This window comes from Carya illinoinensis, chromosome 10 (genome assembly GCF_018687715.1).
Source record: "Carya illinoinensis cultivar Pawnee chromosome 10, C.illinoinensisPawnee_v1, whole genome shotgun sequence".
Lineage (NCBI taxonomy): Eukaryota > Viridiplantae > Streptophyta > Magnoliopsida > Fagales > Juglandaceae > Carya > Carya illinoinensis.
This window is the reverse complement of record NC_056761.1, coordinates 6,345,349-6,367,797: the sequence shown is the minus strand read 5'-3', so window position 1 is coordinate 6,367,797 and position 22,449 is coordinate 6,345,349. Positions and strand designations below refer to the sequence as shown.

Genomic DNA, 22,449 nt, shown 5'->3' with positions numbered 1-22,449 from the left:
TATGCACATTCAAAAACTGACAAATTGGAACCTAGGGCACTTAAGTGTATTTTCATAGGGTATCTTGAAGGGGTTAAGGGATACAAACTATGGGTAGAAGGACCTGGTAGGTTTAGATGTATAGTGAGCCGAGATGTGACCTTTAATGAGTCACAGATGGCTCGGGTACAAGAGTCACAGTCAGTGAATAATAATGACAAGTTCCTAGAGGGATCTCAGATTGAGGTGGAGCAGGTTAATACCCAACCTGAATCTGTAACTGGTAATGACAGTGACTCTGAGGGTCAAACTTCAGAGGATACAAGTCAAGGTGGAGCTAGATCTTGGAATCTGGCTAGAGATAGACAGAGGAGGGTGATTAAACCACCTTCTAGATATGGTCAAGCTGAACTTACCATATTTGCCTTAACAGTGGCTGATGAAGTAGTGTATCAGGAACCTAGAACTTACAAAGAAGCTGTGACCAGCAAAGACTCCTCTAAATGGGTATTAGCCATGCATGAGGAAATGGAATCCCTGAATAAGAACAAAACTTGGGTTCTAGTACCAAAACCCAAAGGAGTAAAATTAGTGGGATCCAAGTGGATCTTTAAGAAAAAGGAAGGCATACCAGGGATAGAAGGGACCAGGTTTAAAGCTAGGCTTGTAGCCAAAGGCTTTACACAGAGAGAAGGGATTGATTTCAATGAAATCTTCTCTCCTGTGGTTAAACATAGCTCAATTAGGCTACTTCTTGCTTATACAGCCTTTGAAAACTTGCATCTAGAACAGTTAGATGTTAAAACTGCTTTTCTGCATGGAGAACTTGAAGAAGAAATTTATATGCAACCTCCTGAAGGTTTTACTAATGAAATTAAAAACAATCAAGTGTGTCTTCTTAAAAAATCTTTATATGGTCTTAAACAGTCACCTAGACAGTGGTATAAAAGATTTGATACACACATGATTAACAATAATTTTAAAAGAAGTTGTTATGATAGCTGTGTCTATTACAAGGAGGAAAAAGGAATATTTGTTTACCTCCTATTGTATGTTGATGACATGCTGGTGGCTTGTAAAGACACTGTTATAATTGATCAAGTTAAATGCATGCTGAAATCAGAGTTTGAAATGAAAGAATTGGGCCCTGCTAAGAAAATTTTAGGTATGGAAATTGAGAGGGACATGAGTGCTAGACTGTTATACCTGTCTCAGAAAAATTACATCTCTAAAATTCTTAAAAGATTTGGTATGGAACTTGTTAAATCTGTTAACACACCCTTAGGTCAACACTTTAAATTATCTACAGATCAGGCCCCTAAAACAGATTCTGATATTGATTTTATGCAACAAATTCCCTATGCTAGCATGGTGGGAAGCATAATGTATGCAATGGTCTGCTCTAGACCTGATCTGACTTATGCTGTGAGTGTGGTTAGTAGGTTTCTGGGGAACCCTGGTAAACCCCATTGGCAAGCTATTAAATGGGTACTAAGGTATCTAGTGGGCACTTCTAACTTAGGACTCAGTTATGGAAAGGGTGTTGAGAAAGGATGTGAGTTAATTGGTTTTGTAGACTCTGATTTTGCAGGAAACATAGACTCTAGAAAATCCTTAACTGGATATGTGTTTACTGCTTTTGGAGGGGCTGTTAGTTGGAAGTCACACTTACAATCTGTTGTGGCTTTGTCCACAACAGAGGCTGAATATATAGCATTGACTGAAGCAATAAAGGAGGCCATTTGGTTAAAGGGCATTGCAAATGAGTTAAGTTTTTTTAATGGTAATATTTCTGTGCACTGTGATAATCAGAGTGCACTTCACTTAGCTAAAAATCAAGTTTTCCATGAAAGGTCTAAGCATATTGATATAAGGCTTCATTTTGTTAGGGATGTTATAGAGTCTAAGGTTGTGGGTGTGGAGAAGGTCTCAACTGAGGATAACCCCTCAGATATGATGACCAAGTCACTCCCAAAGTCTAAGTTCAGACACTGTCTTAACTTAATTGGCATGGAGTCTAGAGTCTGTCCCCATTAGGGGAAAAGGTGCAGGAATGAGCCAATGATGAGGATTGATATTTTTTTGGCAAATAAATGTTTTGCCAAGGTGGAGATTTGTAAATGTTATGGCAATTACATTTATTATTATGCTTTATTAATCTGACCTCTCTTGTTTCTATGTGTTACGTTTGGATGGATGTAAAGAAGCTTCTGGATTAGTGAAGCCTCATGACCAGCACGTGACTGTAAGCTACTTCAAACCGAGGCCAAGTTTGAGCCGTAGGATCTGTCCACGTGGAGCCATCTGTCATGCCATATAAATGCATCGTTTCAGCTGTATTCTTTAACCTAATTTCATTTGTGTATTCGGCTGATTGAGAGAGGGGGGTCCGAGAGAGAGTGAAGAGAAGGGGGAAACTAGGGTTCATGTTTGGGAAGAAAATCTTTGATTTTCTTGAGTGTAAATGAGTGCTCTGTAATCTGAGAACGTTTCTGAGGCTTCTCTGTGATGGATATTGATATCAATAAAGCTCTGAGGCCCATTCCTGCCGTGGACGTAGACCATTAGGGTCGAACCACGTAAATCGGTTGTGTTCTTTCTTTCTTGCTCTATTTTGCTTATTTCTTTATCTTCTTGATTATTAATCTTGTTGTATACGATTCCTGATTATTATTTGGATCTGTTTGCATATTAGGTTTTAGTCATAAATCTGTTTGGCTCGTTGGTTCTGTCTTGAATAAATCAGTATATGTTTTCAATATCATTACCTGTAGTACAGTTTGTATATGTATATGCTTAAAGGTTACTCTGAACATATCTGTATAGAGTTTTGCATTCGTGTTGAGACTTTGGTATAAACAGAGTGTTGTACTAAAGGAAAGACTCAGGCATATAACATTACAAAACTGACTTTAGCATTGGAGTGTTTGCAGGAGGAGCCTCTCGAGTTTCCACAAAGAAGAACGGCTGAGCTGTGAGAGATTGGAAGTGAGACACATCCCGAACATATCATATCCAGATTTCCCTACGTTAGAGACACAGACAGAATGCAAGTTAACATATGTAAAATTACAAAATGTACAATTCAGTCTACTTATAATAGATTCGTAGATGGTGTTTTGTCTACTGATGGCCAATTGGCCCAATTCTTCGGATCATGGTCTACCATCTTTATTTTGTAGCCAAACTCCAGGGTAGCATGTGAAGAACTTTGTCATATTCATGGATCTTTTCTCCGGTAAAATTTCAAAAGTTTAATGTAATTTTCCGAATTGAGACAAAGGAAATGGTATGCATGCAGTTGGCAGTTGCTGAATTAATATTCCTTCCTCACTTATTAATGGTCAAGCCATCTAGAAACGGACCCGAAGGTTGGAACAAGTGGCAGCTAGAATTACAGATAATTCACAGTGGAAAAGATTCACGAAAACGTTAAAGGTTTACGTACGTCGAAATAAGCCCTACCAATTAATTTTTATTGTTTTTTTTCTAAAATTCAGGTTTGATTAGTATTTGTCTGATGCGTTAGGAGTCGTGATGCAGAGCATGATTCACACTTACTACTAGGTACCCAAAAACTCTCATCAGAATAGCCAAAATAAGTAGACATTTTGGATTGTATGCATGCATGATACGTATAGAGGCAGTGCTTTTCTCCCGGCATGAAAATAATGCAATATAGGACCGTAGGAGGAGCATTCTTCCCTTTCCAAAGAGGCGGGCGGAGGCCTGAAGAAAGATCATCGTACGCGGGCTAATTTAGTTACTCAACTCATATCAATTTATCTCATTTTAATCATTATAATTTTTTTTAAATTTTAATAAAAAATAAAAAATTTTAATTTTTTTAAATTTTAAAATAATAATAATATTATAATAAGATTTTATTTAATTTTTAATTTTTATGTCAACTCAATTCAATATTCAAACGCAAGAAATTAGTAGATTGTGTTTGTGTAGAAATTAGATTGTAATAATTTTCAAGACACAAGCGTGTTTTCCTCCTAAATGGTTTTGAACAGAAAAAATCAAACAACAAACGTTCACGTAATTCTGACACCAAGCTAGACTTCCTTGTTATTTATTTATTTATTTTATAACAGCTAGACCTTCATGTTGAGGAAGCTATTTATGTATGGTAATTTTGAAAGGCAAAATCTAGGGATCCCGTTAGGATCAGCTTCCCGTTCCATTTTTTTTAAATGATTAACAAAGTATTATTTAATAAAATTGTGATTTTTTTCATTTTTTAAAAATATTTAAAAATATTAAAAAGATATTGTGAAAAAAATAGATAAAAAAAAAATATAGAAATAGACTAGCAGGAGCTCCCAATGGGAGGCCCTAGCAGTGGGTGTAGACCCACCCATTTGGAAATGCCACTCTCACCACTCTTATCAAGAGTGGCTAGCTATCAAATAGTTTAAAATATTAATAGTTAAAAATGTATTTTTTAATGATTTCATGAATATTTTTTAATATATTTAAAGGATTTAAAAAAGTGTTTAACAAAAAAAAAAAAAACGTTTAAAAAAAATATTTAGCTAGCTTCACATGGTGCAAGTAGTTTACTGGATGAGAAATACTTTGGGTCCGAATTCGAGATCCAAAAAGTGTGCTGAATGTTATAAACTATCTTGAATTGTATGACCATATTTATCTAGTCGTCAAATGCATAGTGCATAGTTCTAACATAGTCCCCTTTGTACGCCTATATATATCATTGAATTCTTTAAGAAATATATAGTTTGATATACAGATCAATAAGAGAATCTCTTCTCTCGTTCTCTCTCAATCTCTCTGATTTCTCTCTCATTCTTTCTCTATGTTTGAAACTCTCTTTATTTTGATTGATTTACAATACGTTATCAGCACGATGCTGAAGAAAAAAAAAAAAAATTCTACTGCCGCATGGTTCTTGATTTTCTATCTCCATCTCTCTGTTCTTCTTTCTTCTTCACCTTGCTGCTGAGCTGCAGATTTCATGGAGCCACAGCCATGAATCCGAACCCGGAAGAGAGGCCATCTCTCAGCATCAACCCAGTTTTTCTTTGGGGCTCTCGGTTGGTCTTGGTCAGCTCGTCCCTGAATCCCTGCCTGTCTCCAACGTAAGGTCCTTCGTTTCATTTGCTCTCCACTTCTGCTTACGTTCCAATTAAATTCAAACTCCTATCGTCACTCTCTTGCAATACTCCGAACTCCTTCGTACAACTTTTTCAGCCATTTGTGTACGTACTACTTTCACTTGCTAATTGGGTATATATGCTGTGAAGTTGGTATTTTCGTTGGAAAACAAATATGTTTCTTGTTCGGCTTCTTCTTGCTTCAATCATCATGACCGTTTGCTTTGCAACTTTTGCTTCTGGAGCCTATAAACTGCCCGGTTATGAAGTTGAAGCTCTACGTGACATATTCAATTCGTTGGGGAAAGACTGGGACTTCTCTAACCCTTGTAGTCGTGATGTAACAACATTGACGGCCGGCTTGAAAATTTATGCTGCTGTTAATTGCAGCAACTCATGCGTCGATTATGGCAACAAGTCAGAGTACCGCGTTGTGGGCATGTTTCAGGAACATGGAGAAGCTGAAGAAGATTTCGCACATGGTCCAAATCCTCCCTAATATCTTTCCTCAAATCACGGCTTTTTGCTGTGTTGTGAGTGCGTTTCAGTTCAGACTTGCCTAAGTCATTGTGGCTACTGAGACCCATTTTGCCCCCTTTTCTTAGTAGGGATAAGACTTTAAGACTTTTTAACAAAGTCTTTAAAAGTGGCTCACAAGACATAGGTGAGATTTACGGCCCACCAACCACTACACCTATAAATCTAAATTGGTTGGCTCTACACGCTGAGCATGTGCAGAAGTTTTTTTTCGTTTGGTGAGTGAGAACTATGAAAGGTAGGTTGGTGGGCTGCAAGTGGAGCCCTCAAGGTGCACTAATCAATGGTTGGTGGGTGTTTACGGATGATAAATATGAATTATGAGGTTTTGAGTTTGGTAAGTAATTATTACTATTATTATAATAATAGTTGACTGGTTCACTCTTTATAAGAGATAGAGATAAATTTTTTTTATGATTAGCTTGACATGTTTGATTAATAATTTTAGTTTTTCAGACAGGAGTTATGTACTGTGATTTTTTTTTATCACACTAATTTTTACAATACACGAAGGTCCTGATGACACTGAAGATAGTAATCTTCTATTTCAAGTAAGTTTAATATATTATAATTCTTGAGGTGAGTATTAATAATTACATCTCAAGTTATATTTATGATGAATTAAAATTTTTATAATTCACATTTTAATGTGATTAATTTTATTCATATTGTTTAGATATAAGTTTTATTTATTGATGATATGATTTATCTGAGCATGGAAATGGAGCATCCTTGAAGGATCGCCCTAAATCAATAATAGCTTGTGAGTATCTCATAGTTTAAATGATTGATACTTGTACTAAAAGCTCATTATGATTTATGCACCTGAAGTTGCATAATTGAAATTGTGGAAAGAATATATATTTGAATGAACGTCTTGAATGTGCTCCTGAAGTAGCAATATTGAGTATGCTCCTGAAGTAGCAATATGAAATGTAAACGTTCATAATATATTCTAAATTTATATATAGTCTTTCAATGACTGAGCAAAATAATGAGCTTTTGATGAGAATCATTAGTTACGTCTTACTAGATCTACATCATTCCCTGAAGTGAATGATAATGAATTTATATCATTCTATTCCCTGAAGTGAAAAGAATGATGCGTTTCATTCAAAGAAACGAAGAGATTGAACGTGATAATGAATATCTTTTCGGGCCAGAAGCTCGTATTGGAAAAGCTGTAAGCTTTCTCTTTGAGATGATATTATACAAATTATTGAATCAAATATTATGATGCATCAAAAAGTGATATGATTCAAAATATTTGTATCTTTTCATGATTATCTTGATAATCTAAAATGAATTACGATAAGTCGAATGATTTTCATATGGACGTCCATAAAAGAACCAGAAGATTCTTTTACTATAAAGTCTTACCACCAGAAGTGGAAAGAAAAATTTGTCAGAAGCAAATAAGATGAAATAATTCGACGTTATCTTGATTATCATATGTGAACCAGAAGTTCATATGATAATTAAATTATGGATGCAATAAGATAAAAATGTCTCATATTCGAGCTGCTAAAATCCCAGCGAGGATTGAAGTCCCTGAAGGACAATTAAGAAATTCAGCAGTCTAATGAACATAAGACATGTCTAAAGGCATGTGAGACTTATTGATACAAAAGATAGAGCATCTCAAAAAGAGAAAGACACAAATAATTGGTGCTCCTGAAGAGGCCATACCCACGAAACAAGCAATAAAGTCCATCCAGATTTTCTGTATAAAATTCTTCTATATAAACTCTTGAAGAGTACAAATCTCCTGAAGAGTGCCTCTTGAAGAGGTTTATCATGAAAATGTCTTCCCTTGAAGAGAGACAGGTACCTGAAAATAACGAGATCTCGTTACATTTCATGAATAATGGAGAAATTATGGATAGAAATAAAATCGTTGTCGACAACGTATTTCCATATGAGATGGCAATTGACATTACCAGAAGTAATGTAGCAAGTGAATCAAGAACTGTCGAAGAATACCGACGTAAAATATTGGCCAATATTCGAAAGAAACAATTCCTGCAGAATTGATTCACTAGTAAAATATGATGCATCGGGACTTATAGTCCAAACACTTAAAGAGGTGATGCTTGTTGAATGTCAGTGGGTATTTATGGAAAGGAAATAAAAATGTGATATATAAATCACGAGTCAGTTTCTCAATTCCTGCAGAATTGATATGCAGAATTGATATCACTAAGTAAAATGTGATAAATATTGACTTGAAGTCCAAATACCTAAAGAGGTGATTTTTGTTAAATATCAGTGGATATTTATATACATGATATAAAAAGCCTGAAGCTTTTAATATGAAAATGTGATATAGAAATCACAAGTCAGTTTCTCGAAGAAACAATATTGATATGATTTTAAAATGGTTGAAATCATATTGAGATTTTTATTAGCTTGAAAGTTACCGAGAGTTTGGATATGCATGATTAACTGCATATTTATATGGATCATTGGATCATGATATATATATGAAAATCCCTGAAGGATAGAAAATGTCTGAAACTTCTAATATGAATACATCTGGAAATATGTATTCTATCAAGTTTCAAAAATCCTTATATGATCTAAAGCAATCCAAACGCAAATGAAAACAAGCTATTATTGCAGTTTATATATATGATTTAAATGTCATTGAGGCTCCAGAAGAGCTCATGAAACTGCACATATTTGAAATATAAATCTGAAACCCTTGCGGCTTCAATGGGAAGATGGATGATGTTATTAGTCATGAAATACCATCTTTTAAATACAATTAGTATTTCAGACTCATATTATAGGTTTGATAAGAAGTGTGCATTATTAAAGAAGAAATAAAATGAAGCACACAGAACATCTACCAGAAGATAGAAACACAAATATGAATATTTGTGAAATATTATTTTATTATCTTGAAGCAAGAATTACAGAAATTTAAGGCACTTTGCCTCATTCTTCAAATGCTCTTGTTCTTCAAGAATCTGCATGTCATCCCTATCTAAAGCGGTGGGCAATCGAAAAGAAGATTTAAGCAAAGATTTTAAATTCCTATTCTCTTTCTTTATTGATTCTATCTTCATGTTGGACTCCAGAAGAAGTCGCTGAAGTATAGCAATATTCTCGTGGAGATTGTCAACTCCACAAGTTCTGGATTGCAGTCGCTGAGAAAATGCGACAATGGATGATGAGTATCGGGTACCGAGACTCACAAGCTCATAGATAGCTTCATTATCTGACCTATGAGTCAGATCATTACATTGCATGATAGCACCTGTGGTAGAAGCAGGAACAGCTGATGAACGAGGTGCAAAGTACCTCATATATTGGCCATGAGAAGATCGCTGAGCCATTGCAGAGTAAAAATGTAGAGAGAGATTGCAGGATAAGAATGCAGAAAGAGATTGCAGAGTAAAATTGCAGTATGATTACAGAAAAGTGAAGAAGATGAGATGCGAATGAAGATGAGCTGAATATCTCTTTTATAGAGAAAATTATGATACAACATCTCTCGTGAAGCAAGAGAAAAGAGATGGAATATAGCTTCATAGCTCTGCGGCGCCTGACAGCTGAGGCGCCTGACAGCACGCCTGACAGCTGCAGCACCTAACAGCACGCCTGACAGCTGCAGTACCTGAAAGCACGCCTGACACCTACAGAGGAGTTGAAAATCTGCGGTGCTTGTCTGATCTTAAAAGGTTGGCCACCGTTTTTATTAAAAATGAGGTTAGCAGTTTAATGTTGATGAATTCTCCACTAACTGTATTATTTACAAGAACTCCAGAAGAGTACAACTCCAGAAGAGTAGTGATCAGCAGAAAGATCCAGTTGTGATTATTTTATCAACATGGATCAAGTCCACAGTTAGTTGGATGTACAAATGCGAGTTATCTTTCAGATACACACAAGAAGATCATTGCAATTCATGAGAAGAAAGTTGAAATTGATATCAAGAAGGTATGGTCAAGTAAAAATCTGGCAGATTTATTCACTAAAGCATTACCAACTGCAACATTTAAGAAGATTATGCAGAACATTGGAATGTGGAGGTTTGAAGACCTGTTATCATGCACTTTTCAGGGGAAGTAATGTCTTGAAAACTTGTGCTGATTGTACTCGTTTTCCTTCGCTAAGGTTTTATCCCACTGGATTTTCCTTAGCAAGGTTTTAATGAGGCAATCCTAACAGTACTCGGCGATACATATGAATACTGTACTCTTTTTCCTTCGCCATTGATTTTTTCCCACAGGGTTTTTCCTTGGCAAAGTTTTAACGAGGCATATTCTTTAAATATGGTCATCCAAAGGGGAAGTGTTATAAACTATCTTGAATTGTATGACCATATTTATCTAGTCGTCAAATGCATAGTGCATAGTGCTAACATAGTCCCCTTTGTACGCCTATATATATCATTGAATTCTTTAAAAAATATATAGTTTGATATACAGATCAATAAGAGAATCTCTTCTCTCGTTCTCTCTCAATCTCTCTGAGTTCTCTCTCATTCTTTCTCTATGTTTGAAACTCTCTTTATTTTGATTGATTTACAATACTGAAAGCTTTTTTTTATTTTTTTTTATTTTTAACTTAGTGAATAATGAAGTGTATTTCAGTGATGTTGTGATTTTTTTTTTTAAAAATACGTACGAATATAAAAATAATGAATGAAAAAAAATTAAAAAAAAAGTTTTTTGACTACTGAATTTCAAACCCTCAGCGGAGCCAAAAAGAAAAAAAAAAAAAAAATGCTAGATTTCAGCAATGTCTTCTTCAGGAAGAACATAATATGTGATCAGCTACCGCCCAAACCCCAACTGAGTAAGACATTAATGCATGACATGGGATCGATTTCCCTCCGTCGTTGGAAATTTGAAGGCAACTTCATGGAAGGCGAGAAAAGTCAAAAGATGACAGATTCCACCCTGATATTCTTCCTCGTGGAAATGTGTTTTTGTCTTAAATAGCTAGCAGACCATGCATATGCGCCCAAGACGTTGTTGATAAGGTTTTCTACTATCCCAGAATTCCCTCCTAACAACAACGACGATTCCCAAAATACAATATCGCCAAATGCCCTATCCAGCATGGTTGCTCTTCCCTGTAGTACTGTTCTTTCTTCTTATCATCTCCGATGGAGCCGAAACCAAAACCAAAGTTACGCGTATCGGTATGATCATTGATCCTAATACCCGTATTGGGAAGGAAGAGAGTTGCCATGGAAATTGTAGCTCAAAACTACAACAACCATTCAAAGACTCACAAAGTCTCTCTTTCCTAGCTTAGTGTCGCTTCCGCCTCCGGTACGTAGTCATTAATCTCTATCAGTACCCTCTTTGTTAACAGTACGTATACATATATATATATATATATTAAGGTCTCATTTGGTTACTAAATATAGATGAGATGAGATATTTTGTTGAAAGTTGAATAAAATATTATTATAATATAATTTTTTAATATTAATTTTATTTTAAAATTTTAAAAAATTATAATTATTATATGAGATGAGATAATAACCAAACCAGTCCTAAGATTTACCGTCGGCGACCATATGATATAAGATAATAAAATTAATCATTCTCTAATTTAAATAGTAAAAGTTAAGTAGTGGGAATAATTAAGATTTAATGCATCTCGAATATGAGAATTGTGCGTTTGTTATGTATTTACCTTAGTTTTTTATGCATGCACATATTCCCGAAAACAAGCATTGAGATACTCAAGTACGGATAATAAGTAGCACGATAAAGCTTTGTGTGAAATTATCGTTTATTTCAAAAGATTTAATGGATAGAAAGAGCTAGATTTTTATTATTTATATTAATCAACTTATAAGATAAATTTGTCAATTACAAAGAAAGTATACGTACACCTATAATCCAATTTATAACTATAATGCCTTTTATTTGTTGTTAAATTGATGCTTTAATATTTTAACGTACTTGAATCGCACTGCTAGCTGTTCTCTTTATTTTATTTTAACATAGCGAGTGAGTTGGTTTAGATATTAAGAGTATTTCATATAATTTATGAATAATAATAAAAATAATAGTAAATAATTTGTAAATAATAATAAAGTAATTTGAGAATAATTATAGTCCGTTGTTAATTTTTAAGAGTATTTTCTTTCTTGCAAGAAGTACTTGATAATTCATGTTTTCGAATTAAATAGTAAATTATGAGTCAATCTTAATCAATCAAATCCCTCAACACTATTAATCCAATTTACTACAAGAAAAATATTAGAATAAGTCAATTCTCGTTCCAATTTATCGTTCTCGTCTCAAATAATTCGTACTAAATATTAATCGTTTTTCTTTAAACCTAATGGATTTCCAATGGTAATAGCCGCTTTGACGTAGTTCAAAATTTCAAATTTTAACGATCTTAAATATAATAGAAACTATTAATAATGTATTATTTGAGTAATATTACCATGCCTCTTAATTTATACCTATCGTTTTACTTTCTTGATGTAGCACCACAATGCATATGGCTTATTAAAACAATTAAAATATATTGCTTTTGAGGGACAGATCACATGTTGCTTTTAAAATGACTTGAGCTCTCTACCATGGACAAAACCTCCCAAATATTGCAGTACGTTCGAAGGTAAAATACACGATGGGCCCTATCAAACTATATCCACTTTACAATTATCTCACGAATGATCAATTTTGGCAATCAACCTCCAAAAATTTGACATAATATATTATAACTTTGATAATTTAAGAAATCAAAAATTAAAAAAAGGAGTATAAATTTTGAACAAATAAAATAAAAAAATAAAAAGATTTAAAATATATTTAAAACTTTTAAAATTTTGAAAAATAATTTTTTAAAAATAAAAAAATAAATTAGTTCAAAAAATAAGAAAAAAGAACATGAAATAAGAAAAAAAATAAAGATATATTTTTGTTTTTTTATTTATAATAAATAGTTTTATTTACCGATTATTGTTTAAATTTAACATAGGATATTTTGTCGTTTTATGGATTTTAAGGGCAATTTCGTCTTTATTGGGTAAGAAACGGGTACGCTGCAGCTTTTTGGTAGCGTATTTTATCCCGTACCAAATCTCATCTTTGAATTGCTTAAAGTATTGTGTGGCAAAATACGCTATTGTCATCAAAGATGACAATTAATGTAAATCATTTCTTTAGCAGCTTTTTGGTAGCGTATTTGTAATCTTTAAAGCTCTGCCAAAGAACAGAATAGTCACAATAGGGAGTTCAAGAGACAACAGAGATGGATGAAATCAATAAGAAGATGGGTTAAGACAAATTGAGATGTTGATTTTGATCAAAAATAGAAAAAATATGGTTTTGAGATTGCTATAAGGGATGAGAAGGGGGAAGCTCTAACTATATGTTGTGGTCAGAAATCAAATGTACCTAGTCCAGCTACTGCAGAAAGTTTGGCATTATGGAGAGCTATGGAACTATGTAAAGACCTTGGCTTCAGCAGAGTCATTATTGAAGAGGATGCACAGTTGATTGTAAAGGCTATCAATGAAGAGAGCTCTGATTTTCCTTTATATGGCAGTGTGATTTAAGATGCTAAAAAAATGCTCCAGCTATACCAAGGATGGAAGGTTCAGTTTGTTCACAGAAAAGCAAATGGAATAACGCATAGGCTAGCTAAGGCAGCATTACAATTGGATACCGAATTAATTTGGATGGAGGAAGTTCCAAGCTGTATATCTGATTGTATAGAAAAGGAAAAACTATGAAATAGAGGAGTTATCAATGAATGATTACAAAGTTTCTTTGATTAAAAAAAAAAAAAAAAAGCTCCGCCAAAGAAGAAACAGATCCATTTTCGTGCAAATTCTGTTATTGTATGATACAGAAATGATTTACATTAATCTCTCTCTCTCTCTCTCTCTCTCTCTCTGTTTTAATAACGTCAAATCGAAAATCCCACTGTTCTTGATTAACAAATCATTTATTAAAATTTTGTTGCAGCCGAAGAGATGATAATTAGAGAGATCAACAAGCTTGGAGTGATTATTGGCATACACACATGGCAGGAAGCAGCTCGGGTTGCAATTGTTGGAGGGCAAGCTCATGTTCCGGTCATTTCGTTTGCAGCACCAACCATCAACCCACCTCTAATGCCGCTTCGTTGGCCTTTCTTGATACAGATGGCTAAAAATGGTTCTCAACAGATAAAATACATTGCAGATATCGTTCATGCAGACAATTGGCAAAGGATCATTGCGATTTATGAAGATGATGTCTATGGCAGTGACTCCGGCATGTTTGCACTTCTATCCGAGGCTCTTCAAAATGTTGGATCGGAGATTGAGTACCGTTTGGTTCTCCCCCCACTATCTTCTGTGTTTGATCCGAAAAGGGTTGTCCATGGAGAGCTGATTAAGGTAATGAAAACACAATCTCTTGTCTTTGTGGTCCTTCATTCATAACTAGATATGGCAACTTATTTGTTCAGAGAAGTTAAGCAGATGGGACTTGTTGGGTAAGAGTCAGCTTGGATAATTTCAGACAGCATTACAAGCTTGCTGGACTCTGTCAATAACTCCGTTATTTCATCTATGGAGGGTGCATTAGGAATTAAGGCTTACTATCCCGAGATGGGCAATTCTGAATATCTAGACTTCAAAGGCCAGTTCCGGAAAAAATTCAGAGCTGAATATCTAGAGGAAGATAACTTCGACCCTGGAATTTATGCTCTGCGAGCATATGATAGCATTAAAATGGTTACACAAGCGATAGAGAGAATGACTGGCAACACTCATAGTCCAAAACATTTTTTACTGTATGTTATCAAGTAAATTCTCTGGTTTAAGTGGCAAAATACATTTTGAAGAAGGCCAGCTCTCAGACGCTCCTATTCCGAGAATTGTAAACGTGGTTGGAAAGAGCTACAAAAGAATAGATTTCTGGACACCAGAGTTTGGTTTCTCCGTGAGCCCGTTTATCAAAAAAGCTCAAGAGAAAAGTGAAACTGGTAATGTGCTTGATACTGCAAATTCTGATTTGTCCGGTCCAGTAATTTGGCCAGGGAACTTAAAACGGACTCCAAAAGGTTGGGACCTGCCTACTTATTCAAAGCCCCTTAAAATTGGGATTCCAGGTAGAACAACGTTTGAGAAGTTTGTGAAGGTTGACTATGGCGAGAAACCGAATGACAAAAAATATGCAAATGGTTTCCGAATTCAAATATTCTGGAAGGTGCTTGAGCTTCTAGAGTATAAGCTGCCATACCAATTTGAGGCATTCAATGGCTGTTGAATAAACCCCCCAAGTATGAAATGGGTTTGGGTTTGCAGCCACCCACCCCATCCTCACCAATCATCCACCCACCCACTCACCTCCAGAGGCTCTTCTGGTCAAGAGAAGTGGGTGTGTGTCCCCCCATTGCTCTCCTATAAAAGGAGAGCTCTGCTAGTGTAATAGAGTGCAGTGGGTGAAAAGAGAAAGAGGGACGTGAGAGAGAGAAATAGACTTTTGTAGAGTGTTTTGTAAATCTCGTACAAATTCTATAAAAGAGGCTCTAGTGGACGTAAGCAATTTGCTGAACCACTTTAAAATTGTCTTGTGTGATTTTTGGACAGGCCGGAGGCACAACAATTGGTATCAGAGCTCTGGTTCTGAAAATTCAAGTTGCTCAAAATCAATTTTTGAAGACTCCAGGGTGTTCCTCGTGTTGAGATGAATCCGTTGCCACAAACGGAATCGAAAACGGAGGTCGGAGGAGTCCACACGCGCCCCTAGAAGGTCAGCGCGTTCATCTGCTGTCATTCACGTGCCCCCACGTGCACTAGAGGATGAAGACGACTGAGCCACACGTGCCCACCCGCCCCCACGCGCTCCAGAGGTTGAAGACGCATGACGGACACGCGCCTCACGCGCCCCCACGCGCCTTACAAAGGTTCAGCGCGTGTAATACACGCGCCTCACTCTCCCCCACGCGCACACAGTGCTGTAGCGCGTGTAATCCACGCGCCCACTCGCACTGTGCAGCGTGTGCGTCCCACGCGCCATACAGATCACAACCGTCCGTTTTTCAGATCCATTTTCGGCTTGATCTAAGCCATTCGGAGTCCGATTTCAGCAATCAAATAGTGCATTCCTACTATTTGGATCGTTCTGGACTCATCTGTACGGTTAGAATTTTAAAATTTTGAATCTAAACTTTTTAAATTCAAATGGAAGGATCTGGAAGAGACAGGAGCTCTGAACATGCCAGTAGCTCAGGACGTCGGTCCACTGTGTCAAATGCCAAGTTTGAAGTTGAAAAGTTCGATGGAACAAGCAACTTCGGCATGTGGCAGTGTGAAGTCATGAATGTGTTGATCCAACAAGAGTTGGATATTGCGTTGGGAGGAAAGCCAGATGATATGACTGATCAGGGTTGGAAGAAGCTTAATACTCAACCTTGTAGTACAATCCGATTATGCCTTACCAAAGAACAAAAGTATTTTTTCATGAGAGAGACAAATGTTAGGGTACTTTGGCAGAAATTGGAGGATAAGTTCATGAAGAAGAGCATTGAGAGTCGTTTGCACTTGAAGAAGAAGCTCTTCAAATTCCAATTTCGTGAAGGTATTTCAATGTCTGAACATCTGAATAATTATAATCAAATTCTTGCTGATTTGTTAAACTTGGATGTTAAAATCGAAGATGAAGATAAGGCTTTACTACTGTTAAATTCCTTGCCTGATACATATGAGCATTTAATTACTACTCTATTGTATGGGAAGGAAAAGATTAGTTTTGAAGATGTATCTAGCTCTTTAATTAGCAATGAGTACCGGAGAAAAGATAAACAGGTACAACAAGATACATCAAGTGAAGCGCTAACAGCTAGGGGGAGACCACAGTCAAGATATCCCGGAAGGAGGAAAGATTTTCATTCGAAAACCCGAGCCACATCACGTGGTTCATTGGTCGGCAGAAAACTCGCCAGAGACGAGTATTCCTTTTGTCACAACAAAGGACACTGGAGGAAGGATTGTCCCAACCGGAAGGGACAACAGCAGAATCAACCCACCACAACCAATGTCATGGACAGAGATGACGAGTCAAATTTTGCCTTGGCAAGTTCATCATCTATTTGTCGTTCCGATGAATGGATTATGGATTCCGGATGTACCTATCATATGTGTCCCAATCAGGACTAGTTTACTGATTTCACAAAAATTGATGGTGGAGCAGTACTTATGGGCAATGATAGTGCCTGTAAGACTCAGGGAATAGGTAGCATTCGGTTAAAGCTGCACGATGGCAGTGTTAAGACTCTGACAGAAGTTCGGTACGTTCTGGACTTGCAGAAGAATCTCATCTCACTGAGATCTCTGGATTCAAAGGGATTTAGAATCGCCATTGAAGATGGAACTCTCAAAGTACTAATGGGAGTTCAGGTGGCAATGAAGGGTTTGAGACGAGGAAACTTGTACTTCTTGCAAGGAAGTACTGTTGATGGAAAAGCTGCCACAGGCTGTGAGAAGCTAGATGAGACTGATGCCGACACCACCAGTCTTTGGCATATGCGTATGGGACACGCAGGAGAAAAAGTTTTGCAAATACTGGTGAAGCAAGGCTTACTCAAAGGTGCCAAGACAGGTAAACTGTCTTTCTGTGAGCACTGTGTATTGGGGAAGCAGAGACGGATCAAGTTTGGAACCGCAGTACACAATACACAGGGAATACTTGACTATGTGCATTCCGATATTTGGGGACCTACCCAAAATGCATCTTTGGGAGGTAAATATTAGTTTGTAACTTTATTTGATGATTATTCTCGTCGTGTGTGGGTGTATACGATGAAGAATAAAGATGAAGTGCTGAAAATCTTCCTTGATTGGAAGAAAATGGTTGAGACTCAGACCGGCAGGAAGATCAAGCGGTTCAGATCTGATAATGGAGGTGAGTACACTTCAGACCCCTTCATGGAAGTATGCCGGAGAGAGGGAATTGTCAGACACTTCACGGTACGAGGTACACCGCAGCAGAACGGTGTGGCAGAACGAATGTATCGTACTTTATTAGAGAAAGTGCGATGTATGTTGCTGAATGCTAGATTCAGTAAACAATTTTGGACTGAAGCTGTGACATATGCATGCCACCTCATCAACCGACTACCCGCAGCTGCCAATGACAGAAAGACACCCATTGAAATGTGGAGAGGTAAACATGCTACTGATTATGACTTTTTACACATTTTCGGATGTCCTGCTTACTATCATGCTAAAGAAAGTAAGCTTGATCCTAAAGCCAAGAAAGTAAAATTCTTGGGCTTTAGTATCAGTGTAAAAGGGTATAGACTCTGGGATGTTACAGTAGAGATGTTACATTCAACGAATCTGAGATGCTTAAGTCACATAAGCATAAAGATTCTAGTGAAGGCGGCAGTGATGGTGAAACATCAGATGATTCACAGAGTGTGAAGTTTATTTCAAAGAAGTTGGGAAAGCATGGACAAGATGAGATTGATAATCCAGTCACAGAACCTCCAAGTCAACCCGAGTCAATAGCAACCAACAGACCGAGACGAGAGAAACGTGTACCGACACGTTATGCAAACTATGTGACATATGCATTACCAGCTGAAGGGGGTGAGATCCCAACCACTTACAGAAAAGCCGTACAGTCCAGTGAACAAGTTGAATAGACAAAAGCGATGAATGAAGAGATGCAGTCTCTTCACCAGAACCAGACTTGGGAGCTTGTGCCGCTTCTAAAAGGAAAGAAGACAATTGGTTGTAAGTGGATCTTCAATTAGAAAGATGATCAAGCTGCTAAAAATGGAGTGCGATACAAAGCTAGGTTGGTAGCCAAGGGCTACGCTCAGACAGAGGGAATTGACTACAGTGAAGTATTCTCTTTTGTTGTGAAGCATTCATCCATTCGGATATTGTTAGCTTTGGTTGCACAATATGATCTTGAGTTAGCACAGCTTGATGTAAAGACAACTTTCGTACATGGTGATCTGGAAGAGGAGATTTATCTGTCTCAACCAGAAGGATTCAAAGAAGCTGGCAAAGAAAATTGGGTATGCAGTCTGAAGAAGTCTCTCTATGGCTTGAAGCAGTCACCTCAACAATGGTACAAGCGTTTCGACCGCTTTATGTTGGATCTGAAATACACTCGTTGCCAATACGATCATTGTGTATATTTCAGAAAACTTGCAGATGAATCTTTCATTTATTTGCTTTTATATGTAGATGATACGTTAATTGCATGTAAAAGCAAGGGGGAGATAGATCGCTTAAAAACTCAGTTAAGTAATGAGTTTGAAATGAAAGATCTAGGAGAAGCACGAAGAATACTGGGGATGGAGATCAGCAGAGATAGGGTGAAAAGTACAGTTCACCTTACTCAGAAGCAGTATCTAAAGAGAATACTGCAACGATTCAACATTGACTCGAAGACGAAGCCGGTGAGTACTCCTATGGCCCCATATTTCAAACTCAGTGCATTGCAGTCTCCTAAAACCGATGAAGAGCGGGACTACATGAGGAATGTCCCATATGCAAGTGTTGTTGGAAGCTTAATGTATGCCATGGTGTGTACACGACCTGATATCTCCCAGGCTGTTAGCTTAGTGAGTCGCTATATGCATAATCCTGGAAAGGTTCATTGGCATACGGCTAAGTGGATTCTACGGTATATTGCTGGGACCGTAGATGTTGGTTTGAGGTTCGAGAAGAGTGAAGATAGTCTAGTAACTGGATATGTTGACTGAGACTATGCAGGTGATCTTGACAAATGCCGATCGACAATTGGTTATGTGTTCACTATGGCTGGAGGACCAGTTAGTTGGCGATCAACTTTGCAGTCAACAATTGCACTATCATCAACTGAGGTTGAATACATGGCTGTAACAGAAGCTGTGAAAGAAGCTATTTGGTTATAGGGATTGGTAACAGATTTGGGCTTTGAGCAGCAAGAGGTTACCGTTCACTGTGACAGTCAGAGTGCAATTCATTTGGCCAAGAATCAAGTATATCACTCTCGAACAAAACATATAGATGTCCGATTTTACTTTGTACGTGAAATATTAGAAGAAGATGACATCAAACTTCAGAAGATTGGCACTGAAGATAATCCAGCAGATATGTTGACGAAGATCGTCACAGGGATCAAGTTCCAACACTGTTTGGACTTGATCAGTATTGAACACTGCTGAGCACCCTCGGGTGCATTGGAGCGCATTCAACAACGGAAGTCTCTCATGTTAAAGAATGTGGTGCATTCATTTGAAGAATGAATTAGTTTGTAAGCATCCTGGTATGGCACACTTGGGTGGAGGGGGTGATTGTTGAATAAATCCCCCAAGTATGAAATGGGTTTGGGTTTGCAGCCACCCACCCAATTCTCACCAACCATCCACCCACCCACTCACCTCCAGAGGCTCTTCTGGTCAAGAGGAGTGGGTGTGTGTCCCCCCATTGCTCTCCTATAAAAGGAGAGCTCTGCTAGTATAATAGAGTGCAGTGGGTGAAGAGAGAAAGAGGGACGTGAGAGAGAGAAATAGAATTTTGTAGAGTGTTTTGTAAATCTCGTACAAATTCTATAAAAGAGGCTTCAGTGGACGTAAGCAATTTGCTGAACCACTTTAAAATTGTCTTGTGTGATTTTTGGATAGGCCGGAGGCACAACAATGGCTCTTACCCTAAGCTGGTACAACTTGTCGCTAATAAGGTACCAACTTCTTCTAAGCCTTCTTCATTGATTATAATGTTTATTATTTAAGATTCTGTTTAAATGTGTTGATTATGATTTTATGCTAATTGTGATGATGTCCTGCGTGTATGGGGGCCGCTAACTACAATAAAAGACTTACGATGCTATCATTGGTGATGTGACCATACTTGCCGATCGGTTTCAACATGTAGATTTTACTCTTCCATATGCTGAGTCAGGTTTGGCTATGATAGTTCCAGAAAAAACTGATAGCTTGCCATTGATGTTTGCGAAGCCTTTCACCTTGGAAATGTGGGTGGTCACCGGTGCCATCTTGATGTACACCATGCTCATAGTTTGGATCCTGGAGCGTCAATACAATCCAGAATTTAATGGCTCTTGGAATTAAGGATCAGATTAGCACTGCACTTTGGTTTACATTCTCTTCTATTTTCTTTGCTCATCGTAAGTATCAATTAAGTTACATATACTGCTTCTAAGTCCGTGTACTTACTTTTTTGTACGTACTGACTGAGGCGGCAGATTTCTATATCAGTAATATGTTTGATGTATGAACAAATGGGTGAGTGCTCATATTTACCACACGTACGCGGCTTCATTTTGCAGGTGAAAGGATCCACAACAATTACACACGCTTGATTATTGTAGTCTGGCTCTTCATCGTGTTGATCCTAACCTCGAGCTACACTGCTAGTCTGTCTTCAATGCTCACTGTGAAACAACTGCGACCAAACGTTACCGACATTTAGTGGTTGAAGAAGAACAACATGAAAGTTGGTTGCGATGGCGATTCTTTTGTTAGGAAATACATGGAGGACGTGCTTCATTTCAAACCAGAGAATATCGTGGACGTTAAACGTGAATACAGCTACGCAGGCCAATTCGAAAGCAACAATATATCTGCTGCCTTTCTTGAACTCCCGCATGAGAAAGTTTTCCTCAAACACTATTGCAAAGGATATACAGCCACCCTACGTAACACCAGATTTGGAGGATTGGGCTTTGTAAGTACTAACTTGAAAATTACACCAAGCCATATAGGATCGAAAAGTTTTCTAGAGATGACAGCCACATCCCCAAAATGCATGCATGGCGCGAAAAATTTTTGTGCACCAAGAAAAATGATTCTTCAAAAATATTAATTCACGCACATATAATATTACCTATATATATATATATATTATGATTGTGAAAATAGATTATCAATCCATCTTGTCCGCAAAAGAAACAATTGATCTGGGATCAAGGAGTCTATAGTGGCCAAAACTAATTTCATCTTTCTGATTTCTATTCAACTGTTTATAAATTTAATAGTAAAGAAACTAATTATAAATATGTTGTTACTCCACTCAGGTCTTCCAGAAAGGCTCGCCAATTGCTAGGGATTTTTCTGAAGCTATTCTAAAACTGTCGGAGAATGGAGATTTAAGGTCACTGGAAGATGAATGGTTAATTCCCCCAGATGAGTGTTCGACCTACACAACTTCCAGCAGACCTGAAAGCCTGAACCTCCAGAGCTTTTGGGTTCTTTATCTATAACATCTTTTGCCATCTCAACCATTTGCCTTCTACTATCCCTATTTCGCATACCAGAAAGTCGTCAGCAACCTCAAGATGCTTTCGAAGGAAATGCAACTCCAGGCTGCAACGAAAGCGTTTGGAAGAAAGTTGTTAGTCTCGTAAGAAAGTTTTATGCAGATAGAAATTCTAGAAGACCTCCAGCTCTGGCAGGAATATTACTTACAAAAGAAGGCACATTGGATGTAAATGAGGGTTCTTCGAGGGAGGAAGTCCTCATCAGCACTTCAACACTTGAGGATCCTCATTCCTCTCTTGCCACCACATATACTGAAATTGTGACGCACCCAACTCTGACGTATGGATACGTAGAAATCGAGACGTCAAGATGATGACAGTACAGGTCACACATTCCATCGCCAAGTACCAAGTGCCAAGTGTGTGTACATGCAACACGTGTACAATAAAAATAACGCAGCGGATAATAAAAGTCTTTAACTAAGTACCAGAATTTTTGTTTAAATACAAACTCGTTTAAAACAAAAGCGTACCAAATATTACAAATTTAAACATTGTTTCAAATTCAAATTACATAACATAAAAACAAGAAAAGATAATTTCCAACTTAA

General features: G+C 37.2%; 1 pseudogene; it reads left to right on the top strand.

Annotated features, from left to right (window-relative positions):
• The first annotated feature begins 13,477 nt into the window (after positions 1-13,477).
• Positions 13,478-22,212, top strand: LOC122278357 (annotated as a pseudogene).
• The last annotated feature ends 237 nt before the right edge of the window (positions 22,213-22,449 follow it).